The following is a 15,050-nucleotide window of genomic DNA, read 5'->3' as shown; positions in this document are numbered from 1 at the left end:
TGAATGTGTAAGAGCTATGCTAATGAAAACGATTGTTTTCACTCTATGTCAGTGTGATCGGAAACGTCTGACGATTCTATTAAATGCATTTCACTTCCTCCCCAATTAGCCCCTGCACTCACTAGCTAGAACCTTCGAGAATAAGTGGACACTTGCCAAGCTCTGTTAATAATATTGTTTGATGCAAAGCCAAAGGGGGAATAGGCTGAGAGATGTATAGTTATTTCAGGTGCAGGAAGGACGTATCGTATTTCCCAGCGGCCTGACTGACGGGAATATTGGGCTTTGGAGAGAGAGAGTGAGAGAGTTCTGGTTCAGTTCTGGATATTCTGCGGAGGCCTGCATATCGTTTGAATTTAGTGGGCATGCTAAATGTACTGGCCGGTGTGGAGTTGGGTTGTAAAGGAACATGTTCCCCTCGTAGGGAACATAGAATTCTTCTGCAGCCTTGTCGCACTGTTAGTTCGATGTCATTCTACGCTGTGATTGTGCGGTGTAGACATCCTGCCGTGAAGAAACAGTCCGGGACAGAGCTTAAGATGTGGAGAAATACAATACAAACCCCGCTCCCCTGCTGATGGTCGATACTTCACTGTTGATGGGAGTATTTGAATAACTTTGTTCGCAGTACAGTTTGTACGCGTAGACAAAATGCACATATTGCACACAGCAAATTCCAACGCAAGGAATGGACGTCGTAGTGCACTGTGTTTAGTGCACCTGGTGAAACATAATGTCGGCATTACGACGAAGGAAGGATCTTACATCTTCAAGGAACGCATAGCGCGCACCGGGTGCACATAGTCTTGATATGCCGCAAACACAGCCGCTATTAGGTTTGGGTGTAGTAGTTCGTGAATGTGAGGGTTGTTTTTGTTGTTGATGTTGTTGTTGTCGTTGCTCAATACATACATGGCACATCCCATCCACATCCATCATGTTTGTAAAGAAGCGGGGTCGCCGCAGCAAACTTCACTTATTTATTGTTCAATTGACTTTAATAAACTATGACGAGATGTGAATGGTTAGTTTCGTTCGATGTTTGTGTGTGTGTGTATGTCTCGGAGGCGATCGTTAGCGGGGCTGAGCGCGGTGTGGATGAATGTCGCTTCTATTGTCGTTAGGTTGGGCTGAGAGTTGAGGTGTGGGTACTCCCGGAGCTATGGGTGCCACGGTCACATGGCACACTGATGTGATGGTCGCGTTGACGTTCCTCGAGCAAAGGCACACACGCTCAGAGTTGTATCGTACCGGCCTGCGTCTCTATGGCACTCTGTGTATGTGTGTTTGTGTATGTTAATTAAGGCAATTGATTGTGATCGGCTGGCCAAGGGGTCATCCGAAGTTAGCCTGTGGCGTGCTGAAGTCAGACGCGTATGCAAGAGGGTTAGATAGAATAAAGCCTTGGTCTTTGGTCTGTTGTACCGTTTTGAACTGTGTGGCCAAAAACTTGGGTTCGACAGGGCATGTGTGTGTGTGTACTTGTGAAATGAGACAAGATGTGAAGGGAGGCGGTCGACGGTGGTGGGTTCTGGAAGCCGCTCAACGTTTGAAAGGTGACGATAGGCGTGCTCCAGACAACTGGCCAAAGTCATGAGCCGTTCGGGAGGATATGTGTGTTCTGGCTCTAGCATTCGGTAAATGTATGGAAATGGAAATCATTGGTGCGATGATTTGCACAGCTCGAAATAGATCCGAATAGAGGCAGAGGTTGTGTGGGTTGTGAGCGTTTGGTAGAGAAGACACCGGAGGCTAAAATTTCCTCGCCAGCAGCATGACGAAACATCGGGGGAAATGAGGTGAAGTAGCAGTTGTCATTATCATAGTAAACGTTATCCACCTCAAAGGCAAACAGAACTTTGCATAGTGGTGTCGGTGGTCTTTGGCCTTGTTCTTGGGGATTGGCGACGTTGTCACGGTTGTTGATAACATTCAATTACGCCGCAAATGCGAGGTTTTGCGTTTCATTTGAAGTATGGATTTTGGACTATTTTTAGTGTGGTAATCTTGGACATTGTTCGTTTTGGGTTATTTAACAAAATCGGCGTTTTTTTTAATAATTGAGAATAGGAAAAAGGAAAAAAAGGAAAATAGGAAAAGAAAAAGGAAATTTCCAAAAGCTTGAAAAGGAATACTCAATAAGAGTTGCTTTCAAAAAGATGGTAAAAATTGTGTACAATATTTCACAAATTAGTTGATTTTTTTGGCAAATCTTATTGCAGATTTTTGGCAAAAAAAGTCTTTATCATAACTGTTCACAACTTCTACATTAATCATTAATATTATTCTTTCTGAGATGGTATTAAACCCTCAAAATGTGCACCGCTGCAACCGCTCGAGCCGCCTCGGTACGTCCTGGTGAGCCGGTTTCACTTTTTACACAGTTTTCCTTTCTGGGGCGCACGCGTAACACCAAATTGTAAGTCAAGTTCAAGGCCTGTTGCAAAAAAAATGGTGCAGCCAGACGCACTACACGGCGCACGTTAGGCATCACCGCATGTCTGGTTGCGTCTTGTTTGTATGTCGCGAACGAGACCACCGAAGGAAAAGAGCATTTGTGCCAGCCCGTATACATTACATGCATGGTTTGCGCGCCCGCCTGGAGGCTTTTTCCGCCTTTCGGATCTGCATTCGAGTTGCTTGCATTTTTGGTAAGATGGCGTGTGTAATCGTAGCTGTCCAATAGTGTTACGTGTCTTTGGAATGGTGGAGAGGCGGAAGCAGCAGCAGAGCGGTTTGATGAGAAGCTGGATAAAGCGCTGTTTGCAGCAGCAGCAGCAGCAGCAGCAACCTTCACCACCATCATCGCAGTGGAAACATTCGCTTTTCTCAACCCGCCCAAGAAAAGAATGGCGGGGTTTTGGGGTCTCTTCATTTCCTGCCTTCGTCGCGTTTCAAATTTCCGATGGTGGAGCTGATGGTGGGGCGATGCTTTTTACCCTCTCCACTTGAACGTGTGTGTGTGTGTTTGTGTGCGCCATTGCGAATGACGACACAACAAAGTGTGGAGTGCACACGAGTTTCAATCCGCAGGGTGCTCTGAACCTGCCGCTGTGTTGGTGGCACATTTGGAGGTGGCCTTTCCCGATGGTCAGCCGCTGAAGAAACCGAACCCTCCACTCCGGCAGCAACAGCAAGACGTAGAAGACGATGTTCAAGGTTAACTGCTTCACTCGATCGTCCGCGTGGCTGGAATGGCAGCCAGCCTGCAAGCTTCTTTTTATTTTTGCCATTTACTCTTACTGCTCTCTCTCTCTCTCGTCCCTCAGCCTGTCTTGAGACGGGTGCGTTTTTGCAAGTGCCCCTGGATGGCGTTTCGAGAGGAAAGCGAGGGGTGCTGTGGCATGGGCTCTCATGGTCGTCTTCGTTGTCTTCAGTGCTGTTGCTTTGGAAGTTTCCTGCGGTCACGGCAACTAGACCTAATACAAGACCTTGTCCCGTCTGGGGTCTGTGTGTATGTCTCGCCGTGTGCACAGAACCACAGTATATCTTTGAAAGGAACGCAAGTCTTTTCGGGTGGTTATTTGGAGAAAGATCGACTTGATCGGCGGCCGAGGTTGTATTGCGTGATTGGACACGTTTTGGTACATGAAGTGCATGTTGTTAACCATCTTCTTTTAGTCGTAAATATATGTAATATTCACTCGTTTTCACATGAAGCGTTGAGTTGAATTAAATGTATGCTTTCTTTAATCTACCTTATTTGGTTTTGGGATACGGAAAACTAAGCGTAAGTGAAACATATCATATTATTGGGCTAATCGTCGTAGCAAGTCGTAGTTATCAATAGGCGGCCTTGCGTATCAATTGCGTATCGGATATAGAAATGTTGTGTTTGGCACTGCTAAACGACTTAATCTTCTTCATATACGCATCAATTAGCTGCTTAGTTGCATTTTCCAATTTGATTTCGTGCAATTCCTATTTCTCGCTACCTTGTGGTGTGGCCAGTGGTGTGAAAATGGGAAATTACATTCCATTTATTTATCCCTCTCCCTTTTGCTGGGAAGAGTTTCGGCAGCTTTGCTATTTCTTGCTGGCGAAAGCAAACATACTCACTCAACTGCACGCGTTTTCCATCGATGGCCCGGTGTTCGATGCAACGTCTTCATGAAGATGTCGAACGTCCGTCGCGTTGGGTTTGGCAAAGAGCCAAACACATAAAAAACAATCTGCAACGGGACAGCAGTTGCCGTGTGCCAAACTTTCTCCCTGCATTTGATGCTAATTTCCTGCGAACCACAATCACGCGGTTGGATGCACTTGTCGAGCTCATTGCGCGAAGAAATTAGAAAATCGCTCTAAACTGTAATTAGACAAGCGGATATTTAATCATACGTGTTTTAACAACGATTTAATGTGCTGTCGTCAACATTGTATCAACATTACTTTATATTGTATCTAACTAAAAAAACCGCTCACATAATGTGTGAAATATTAAATAAAAAGAATCCGACAAAAATTTTCGAAAATCACAATACTTAGTTGTTATGCAAGTTTTTAAATTGATTTTGTACTAGCTGAACGTGCCGACGGTTTTCGCTCCCGTGTATGGTTGAGCGGCAAACAAAACGTGTTCAAACGGCTGCTTAACCCTTATCGACCTTCCATCCGCCACCCTTATCGGCAGACGTGTGCTTTACGGCACGATTGTTGTCGTGCCGTTTGGCACTTGTTGAATGCATTTTGCAGCGAAATGACACGGCCGCCTGATCGTTCTATCGTTCGCGTTCGATCGTGAGGGGCCACCGATTTGCTTCCTTCGTTATACTCACCAACTTGTCTGTCTGTGTGTGTGTGTGTGTGTGTGTGTGTGTGTGTGTGTGTGTGTGTGTGTGTGTGTGTGTGTGTGTGTGTGTGCGTGTGTTTGAATGTCTTCCGTTCAGTCGCAAGCCGGTCGTAGCAAAGTTGCACACGTTGTCGTGATGCGAAACGATGATGCTATACTCTGGTGCACGGTGGGGTCGTCCTCCATGATGGAGGACACACTAGCAGCATCCGTAAAGTGTCGTTTCCGTCGTGCGGGAGGCAAAATAGCACACCCCGGCCCCTACTAGCGATGTCTGCAAAGTGATGATTTTCGCTAAAAATAAACCATTATTTATGACGGAAATCTTGGGAACGAGGGACGGGAGCCTCAGACACAGAAGGATATGATATTTGCAGAGCTTACAGCGCGCGACTGAGAGCTGCTTTGGAGTTAATGCCTCCCGTTAGTTTCAGTCTTTTCCGTTTGGTCGATGGGTGGTGGGGGGGGGGGGGATGGTGTCAGGTGGGGGACACTCGATAAAGGTGCAAATGTGCAAGGTTTGAAGAAGCTGAGTAGCTGCTGTAATCTTACTGTGAGCGTTCAATTTGGCTTCGGGTGCCATCATAAGCCGAAAGTTGGTAAAAGGACTACAAATCTGAACAACTAAAGCTGTCTTCTGTGAATGTTTGCGTTTTTATCTATTTATTGTACAATTAACAATGAACAAAAAGGTGTAGAACGTTCGTTTTTACAACTTTTCCTTAAAAATAGCATCTCTCTTTGTCTTTTTTCTATGTATGTGTGAGGTCTTTTGTCTTTTGTGTATGCATGTGATAAATTTCATGTTTGGATGAATACATTAAATCATTAAAACATGAAGTTTTTACTTTTACTGAGTTGATAAAGTTAAGTAAAGGTAAAACATTTATAAGAATTATTTTTCTGATGTCAATCAAAAGTGAAACTTGATGGCTTTAGTGCACTTTATCGCTCCATCATGATTGTAATAAAGAGTGGTGGAAAAAGTATATTTTTTTACAATTATGATTATACAATTTTTATAACTATTTTTGAAAAAATGTTGAAATTATAAACCTCTCCGAGTGATCATTCAAATAATGTTGAATGGCTCTAAACATTCTAAAGGAAATCCAGGAAAAGACATAATCTAAGAGAAGGAAGCACACTTCCACGTTCTTTTTTTAAATTACTTGTTTTAAGCAGCTTTATACTAAGTGAGTAATCAAAAGAAGTGTCTTGTATTTCTTGCAGCAGAAGCAAACATTACAGGGGTTTCCGAGTGAAATTTAAATGTAAACAGCATTTATCATTGCGTGCTTTACGTTTTTCAACAGCTATCAAGTGTTGTATTTAAATCACAATTATTTTTCTATTTTCCACATGATTTTCAACACCGTATTGAGCTTTGACAGTGTTTGGAAATCATTTGTAAAGCTGGAATGTTATTGAGTTACCAATACTATACGCTCCAGCTGTTGAGAAACATCTTGCAGGTGTTGAATAATGATGCGCACATTACTGTGAATGACGTGGAAAACTATGTAAAAGTAATATAAAAATATATCAAATAATATCATTTAATTTTCTTCACTTTTTCGAGTTATACGATGAATCAAAAACTTCTCGTATGTTTTAGAATAACAATGTCAATGTTCTCAGAATTGGTTGCGTAAATCAATTATTGTAAACGACTCTTACATAATTGAAACATATTTGAAAGATAACTTCGTTGTGTAAAAAGAAATGTACAAAAGCGCAATTGGCTGTTGAAATGCATTGCGTAAATATCCAATCATGTTTGGTTCGGTTCCATGCTACCCAGTTTCACTTAAACCACCCTGTCTGGCAGCGACAAAATCGCAAACAACAACCCTTTGCCAAATCGTAAACCGCACTATGGTTGCACACACACACGCACACGCACACATAAGCACAACGGTGGCCATTCCAGATGAGGGCAAGGAAATAAAAACTCACACAACTGCTGAAACCCCCAAACAGCCTCGGGAGCCGGGTGGTGGTGGAACCGTGCAGGAAAAACTCGCGAATCGGTAGTGACATGCTTCAAATGAAAGCAAATTGTGTATAAATTGAATTATTATTTTTACACGCTTGCTTCTTCTCCGCTGGTACAGAGGAGAGTCGTTTGAGTGCGGGCGTGTGTGTGTGTGTGTTTTGGTTGGCAGTGCATTCGTGCACGATGATGCAAACTGCGTCCCATTACCCGGGGATGGTGATGATGGTCCCTGTTTGCGATCGTCCGCAACGAAACGTTGGTGTGGTACCGTCCCGCGGTCTGCTTTTTTGGAAAGCGTGTCACACAAAACCGCCAATAAAATCGTCGCTGTGTGTTGTTTGCTTCGAGTACATGGCAAGCCGATATGTTACTGTAGTAAACGAAGGCTGGGAGCGGGTGGGGGAGTGTGGCCGCGGGACGGGTATAGTAGCAGGCATTTACACATCAATAACAAATAGAAGAAATGTGTGCGAGTTAAAAAATGGACTCGCGGCTGCGTTTTCGTGCGGCTCATGTACGGCGCACTACTCTCGGCGGCGGTGCGGCGTACGTCAGTGGTCCATATCCAGCTTCCGCCCAGATGCCCAGTACAGGCGCACGGCAGCGTGTTGACTCTTGGTTATGATTTCTTTTGATGTATGACTTTATGAAGCTGGCCGGCTCGTGTCGGTGGTGTGGTTATTTTGTATAATAACCGAGGGCTAGGGGGATTGCTGGAAAATATACATTTGCTGGCGATGTTTGCCCCGCCCGTTTGTTGGGGCAAAAAGAAAAACAAAATAGGTTGGCCAAAATATGAAACAATATATCGAGCAAGCACATCTACACGCAACGTGACATCATCGGTCGTCGTTGCCGTTGAGGCTCTGGTTTATGTTGTGCAATAATTTAGGAGAAGCGGATGAATCTGCCAACAGCTCCCTTACTCTGCTTTTCCCGCCTCGCATGGCGATTGCATTGGATTCTCACGCCACAGTAACCTTTAATTGTAGCTTGTTTTCGGCCAAGTGCGAAAAACGAGTTTGATTATTACTGTTAGTGGTGTTCTTCTGTCGTGTCCGTCCATTTTTTTTTGCTCTTGCGCTCATACCGAACTGTTAATGAATTATGATACCGGGCAAATACCCTTGGGCTAATGAAAGCATTAAACATTCATGAGACACTGCTGGCAGGCGGAAGAGCGGGCTCGAGAGGTGGTGTTTGGCGCTAGGCGTTTTCTTGAGGCAAAATTGCATGGTTTTGTCCGTCTAATCAAGTACACAGAGTATTAGACGGCGGTGGTGTGGGGTTGCTGATCTTTCGGGAGGGGTTGAATGTTGAAACCTTTTAGGAAGGAAATTTGAAATTTTATTACTAATGCAGATACAATTTCATTGATATAATGGAGTTACCATAAGGTTGAACTCTGCTTAATTTGATGACTTTTTATTTTTCAGTCGAAAAAGGAGCTGCCTATGGTCATAATGGTGTTTCTTCGGCTGCTAGAACATTGAATTAGAAATCATTGTAAAATATTTTGTCAGCCAGAAGGCTCAAAGTATCTTAAAAAACTATTAAAAATAAATAAATAGTCAAGCATTTTATCATACAATATAAACAAACACTTATTTGTTCTAGGATTGATGAGATTAGCTCATGTATGATTGAATCTATTACCTGAAGCTTGCATATTTTGTCAAGTGATGTTAAAATCTGTTTGATTTAATATTTTTAAATTTATTAAAAGTACGATTAAAAGTTTGAAACAGAAAAAGAGAAATCAAAACTGGTATGGAAAAAACAAATCGGATGATAAATATTGTTCTCGTGACATATTGATTGAGAAGGAGCCAATGCTGTCATTGGGGCCCTTCACGATTCTAGTTAGTTTTTTGTATGGAGTTTGACAGTTGGAGGCTGAAATCATGTAAACACTCCATACAAAACCACACAAAAAACTAGCCTGCAATTTTCAGTCTAGATTATTCTACCCTCAAAGCTAGAATTAGATTCGAGTACCTGCTCGAAAACACGGTGTTTACATTTACCCCAAGGTGCATTAGAGAGATCAGGTGGTGAAATCTGGAATCAAAGTGTATGTAGACCAGGTGGTCTCATAGCATGTTTTTTATAACCAAATTTGAATATCACTTTTTGACAGGATGGGCGAAAACTTTTGTTCAAACAAGCATTCTTGAGGCTTGACGAATACTCAAAACACTCTTAAAATCTTCATTCAGAAGCAGAAGCGATAAAAATCAGCCTTCTAAACTCATACACCTTGGGATAAGCCCACCTGTATATTATACTCACTTAGATAGCTGCTCGAAAACTGCTATACAATGCTGACAGGCTGAAATTTCAGCCTACGAACTTAAAACGGAAAGGGCCCCATTAACAATATTGTCATTTCGCGATTTTAGCTAGCTGGTTACGCCTTTATCAATTCGGCGTTGTGAACAGTATGTCTGTACTTCTTGAAAATGAATTTGTTCAAGTATTTCTTTTTTTCTTCTTTGAATTGAGGCTATTTTGACGGTGGAATCATAAAATTAGCTATTTATATTATGTAAAATTGAAATTCAGTGTTATTAGGATAACTCAAACCTCTTTTCGTCGTGAACACGTTATTTGAGATTATTTTAAAATGCAAACGTGTTGCAAATGTTGGTATGATGTTGCATGACAAACAGGATTGAAGCACAATTTTTCACGTTTAAAAATGCGTTGAAATAAAATAAGTGTCAATTTGTCTACTGCTAATGCTATCCATGTTTATATTTACCTTGTTTAATCTCAATGTTTTGCAAACCGCGTGTTTTTTGCATTATTTTCAAATGAACTTTTAAGGGTCGCACCAGTTGATTAATTAGGTTCATCGAATCGCAGTTAGATCAGGTGGATCAACCTAATGGTCGGTTTTGAGTCATTAATCAATTTCTGCAAGCGGTCAGCAAACACCCACTTTGATTGATGCACAGATTATGATGTGACACTTGTTGCTGAAACAAAACGATGTTGCCCAAGCAACGGAATGTACTTTTTATCGTATTTATATATTTCTTTTTACTCCGTATTTTTCTCTTGCTCCCGCAAAGCAACAAGGAAGATAAGGGTAGGGTTTTGGCGAGAGGAATGCTGTGATTTATGCCACACTATTACCCAGCGGCAAAGGTATTTCTGTTACATGGTTCTATCATTCCACTTTACGCATCAGTGTTCGGTGTACTGTCTCGCACCAGCGTTATAGCGATATGCTTGTACGTATTTGAAACCTGTCAAACAGCAGCGGTTCAGGAGAGTCCCACCCTTATGCGGAAGATGAATGCAAACAAGCTTCTTCCGACTGCTTTGGTCCACGCGTGTGTGTTATGCGCTTTACCGAAAATAACAAAAGTCTAATCACTCGAAAGACATCGGGGCGCGAAAAATCTTCGGCTGTCGCTTGGTGACCCAGCAGCGAAAATCGGCAGTGACTCGTACGCGCGTCGTGGCCTGGGGTGTGTTTCGTGAGCGTTTGGTTTGATATTTGCCACATTTTTGTGATGCGTGCGCTTACCGTTGGGAGTTGCTGTTATTGTTCTTGTTCTTGTTTGCTGTAGCACTCATCCGGGTTAGTCGCGTGGGTCGTCTAAATGTGACAATTATTTATCTTCTGTTATGATTTCACTTTTCAACCTTCGCGTTTCAGCAACACACACACCCGATGCCGTTGGTGCTGAGCGGAGGGGAAGACCAGAGTGGCACAGATGAGTTAAAGGAACGAATTTTAACCACTTTGACTTGACATCCTCGGTGGATGCTGTCAGGAAAGGGAGTAAAAGAGCGAGTTGAAGGCAACGTAATTGGAACCAGGCGGAGACCCCATTTGAGTGGCGTGCGTGTGTGAGAAGAATTATCGTGATCTATTTTCAAAAATAGTAGACCGAGCACGACCGATCGCTCACACCGCTGTAGTCGGAGATGCATCGCTTTCTACCGCGAGCAGCAGCTGGCCACACGTTTATGTCATTCGGGGTTACTTTACTGGCTTGTGACCGCGTGGGAGGGTTAGCACCTTTCGGGTCGCCCATACGGAGATCGGTGTCCAAAACAAAAAAGAGCGGAAAAATCGTTTTCGGCGGTTGCCCGGAAATAAATCATCATTATCTCGAGCGAGCAAAGAAAATGCTATTTTCCGGTGATCCTGCCGGGGGAGTGTCGCTTAGCCACTGGAAGAGGAAGGGAGCGAAACATGGACGAGCTATTGTGTGTGTGTTGCTCAAGGATGGACCATACACTCATGCACACACGCGGAATATATTTGTGGTTGGTGGAGCAAAAGTGTCGGAACGATTATCTCGCCCGATGAAAATACGGTCTCTTCGCGTCACTGTCAAAACAAACAAATAGCTCCGATTGAGAAAATGTATGAAGGAAATAGGATGTGGGAATGAACCGTTTGGGGATCTGTCAACCATCAACTGTGATCAGGCGGTTTGCATGATTCTATTCTAAACACTTTTTGTGTTTTTTTCTTTTTCATAAACAACCTCCTAAAACCGACAAATTGATTGTTTCACTTATTGTTTTAGTTGGAGTGGAAAATGTAGTTTTCCCTCGCGAGCGAGATTTTTACCATGCGTATGATGTGTGTTTAGTGTTTCATTTCATCCACTTCATTGTGTGTGCGTGTGATTCCTGTGTGCGTGTGTTCAAATAGAAAATATCTGTTTTTCATCTCGCACCGTGTCCCGCTTGAGTGTCGAGTTGCGGGAAAACTCGAAAGGTTGCGCGCGCGCCCTAGTCGTTGGTGTAGTAGCGTCTGGCGAACGGGCGGCCAGATTTTGCTGTTTTGGAGTGTGTAACAAAGCAACAAAAAAAGCGCTCCACTCGCCGTTGTTTGATTGATTGTAACAGCCTCGGGGGCTTGCCAAGCGGGACGAATTGGAGCTGCAGCGCGTAGAGGATGATGAACCACTAACGCCCCATTTCAACGGGCCTGTCGACACCCGTCCGTCCGTCCCGTATCTCAAAATGGGATCGGCCGAAGAGCTTTGCACGAGAAGGGCGGGATGATCTAGTTAATAGCTGGTAGTGAAAGATGTGTCAGTTTTATTGGCGTGTCTAATTTGCCCGATTAGACCCACCAAAGTGTGCCCACTCTCTCTCTGTCGCTCTGCTGTGCTTGACACAGCGATAGGCCAGCAAACGAGACGCAACAAAACTGCAGCGGGTGCAGGCACCAATGGGAGACGGACAGTTTGGAATAGAAGTGATGAATGGGTATTCGTAAGTGTGAGGGTGTGTTTGTACTGAATTGTTTATTAACGGGTGATGTCCGGAGGGTTGCAACCTTGCTCCAATCGGTGTGTGTGTTGGGAAAAGGCAAATTATTTAATAGCAAAACAAGGAAATGAGCATAAATGTATTAGTCCAATTTTCGATTGTAAATGATAGTGTACTAATAAATATGGGAGGTGAAATTAATTTCATTTGATTTATCAGATGTTTTATTTTATTGTTGACGGCTAAAACAGCTCATCAGTTTTTGACATTTTAATGAAAAGCTGCTATTAAGGCAAATGTTTTGTATGCTCCAATCAAATGCAGTTAAGTGTTATGAACATCATGCGTTGAGTGTTATGACACCTGTGATGACATTTTGCAACTTTACAGTTTATTTTGAATCATCAGTCATGATCTATACTGTTATTTGAATTATTATTTTTGGGTTTCTTCATTTTTATATGCCTCCTACTCTTTTTATAGAAATAATTAGGTAACAACGGAAATTAGAAGAAGTGACGGATGTTTGTTGTAATATTGGTTCAGATAACATATAATATATACTAAATATTTATATACTTCAGCGTGTGCAGAAAATCGCTAGTCGGGTTTGGTTGAAGATAGAGCAATATATTTTGGTTTGTTTTGACTGCCGACTACTTTTTTCTCGACCGAAACACGATTTCAATATGAAAACAGAAAAGATACGTTTTGCCCCATAGTTGCATATTACCCCAGCAACACCTAATCGATAGTGCCTAAGTTATTCGGACTGTCCATTATTTCATTTAATAACGAAAAGTCTACCATTAGGTAGAATGAAGCGGGCATGTATGCAGTATCTGACAGGTTCTTAAGGTTCTTGAAGGCTACGTTTAGGTGCAATTTGCTTATCGTTGACTCGTAACACACATTTTAACCCAACTATTATCTATGCTTGAAAATCTTGTCTATTCTCTCTTGATGCAGTCACGTTTTTAATTGAATTTTCCCAATCTAATGTGTTTCTTTTTTTTCTTTCTCTCTCTCCAAACGATACTTTCGTTTCGTTTTATTTTAGGTAAGTGGCCTTTTCTTTTTATAAGAAAGTGTAGTACGTGGTATATAAGAGGCAGACATCGTCCCGACATCCTATTATTGCGAAAAATGGAACAAAAACAATACAAAATATCAACAATCAACAACAGCTGAAACGTTTTTTCACCGTGACATCGTGCATTGCCTGATGCTTCTTCTACTGCATTCTTATCTTCCTGTGAAAAGAAGTTAAAAAAAACATCAACAAAATCATTCTGTCTATGCCACAGTACCACCTCCTTGTGATACTGGAGCCAGATTATCTCGTTTTAAATTTTTTTCTCCATCCTGTTACCTGAAACGTTAGTTTAAATTTATCCGGTTTTGTAGCATGAATAGATTGCCGTGAATCGTTGCATCGTTTGGGAAACGGTCGAGCTAAGAGCATCTGCTAAATAATAGCGCCCCATTATTATTCAAGGCCGGGTGTGTGATTGAACAAAAAATAAGCTACCGGTCACTTAAACTGTCGGTGGTAGTGTGCTGCTGAAGAGTTGTGACGCGATTTTCCATCCCTAGTAGCAACAACATCAGGAGCTTGGTGAAGAAAAATCCGGTGCAACAGTACCTTTCCCTGGTGAAAGGCTAGCAACGGCTCTGCCACTACCGGAAGGTGGTCAACAATTTTCTCTAATATCATAAAATAATAGAAAAGCATCAGAAATCTGTTATCTGGTGTAATGAAAATCGTGTTTTGAGTACGAAACTATTACGGAGCTCTAGCTCGCTTGCGCACCGCGGACGAAAGAGAGAGAGGACGCTGGTAGTTGCTAAAAGTTGCTATTTGCTGCCGTATTCTTTTACCCCACTTTGTCATACACAAACAGTACGGGGAGCTTTTGCCGCAGCATAGTAGGAAGGGTGCTTGCTTGAGCCTTGTGAGAACAATGAGAATATACGATAGGTGTGAAAAAGTTGTTTCATTTCTGCTTTCTCCCGTGTTGTTGTTGTTCGAGTGCAGGTAAATAATAACGATACGAACAATCGCATAAAGATTGTGCACAGCAGACCGATTTCAGGGCGGCAAAAACTGGCAAACGCGCGCTTCAACTGCTTTCGTGGCAAACCTCTAAAGCACCATCTCAGGAGCAGCGGTGATTGTGTGACGGAAAAACTGTTGCATTAAATCGTCTCAGCTTGGCTCGGGAGGGTGGAAACTAGTTAAGGAAAACCGTCCAGCCAAGTGACTGTGTGAAGCACGGTGTGAGGATATTGCCATCGTAAGAAGCGAACCGCCGGTCCAGCCCACCGTATCTTTCACTCTCAAGTATGTGCGATCTCGAAACGCTCAGTACGGCAAGACACTAGAAGCAGCAGCAGTAGCAGGAGCTGTATAAATTGTAGTCATTTTGTAGATAAATTCATAAGCACCCATCGCCGCCATTTGCCATCTGCACGTCCTCGCACGTTCGTCGGCTTAGTGTCTTCTGTCGGCGCAATAAAGGACATTTAACGTTTGCTTACTATACAGGGGAACAATCACGTCGGCAGCACCGGTTTTTTTTTTGTCTCAGCATGGGCTAGGTTTTGTGTGATTTTCATTTTGTTCATTTGATTTTTGTTCTGAGGGAGAATCAGTGCCACTAGACCTGGGCTGAAGTGGTTCGTTGGTCTTTTCATTCGGCAATCCCCTCGAAAGGGAAGGAAATGGCTCGATAGTTAGGAAGTGAAATAGTAGGCAACAGGCGTTTACCGGAACACCTACTCCCAGACACAGCCACACACGTGCACACATATCACTTAAAGCTTCGTGTTATGTGTCAGTACGTTTTTCCTTCCGGTGGCCGATTGAGGGGTTTGGAAGCTAGAACACAATTACACATGGTAACTGTGCTCGTACCGCTCTCGTGTACCGCTCCGTGCGCGTACCGTATCTTTTCGGACCATCAAGCAGAAGAACAATATTGGCTCGTTTTTGGTTTTCCTTTGCGCCATTCC

The 15,050-nt window shown here is 42.9% G+C and overlaps 1 protein-coding gene across 8 annotated transcripts in view; it reads left to right on the top strand.

Moving 5' to 3' along the window:
* LOC120952998 (polypyrimidine tract-binding protein 1) overlaps positions 1 to 15,050 on the top strand; it is a 225,712-nt gene that overhangs the window by 19,545 nt on the left and 191,117 nt on the right. The gene's annotated exons all lie outside the window — the stretch shown is intronic.

The sequence above is a fragment of the Anopheles coluzzii genome, chromosome 2 (genome assembly GCF_943734685.1).
Source record: "Anopheles coluzzii chromosome 2, AcolN3, whole genome shotgun sequence".
NCBI classification, from domain to species: domain Eukaryota; kingdom Metazoa; phylum Arthropoda; class Insecta; order Diptera; family Culicidae; genus Anopheles; species Anopheles coluzzii.
This window is presented reverse-complemented; position numbering and strand designations above follow the sequence as displayed.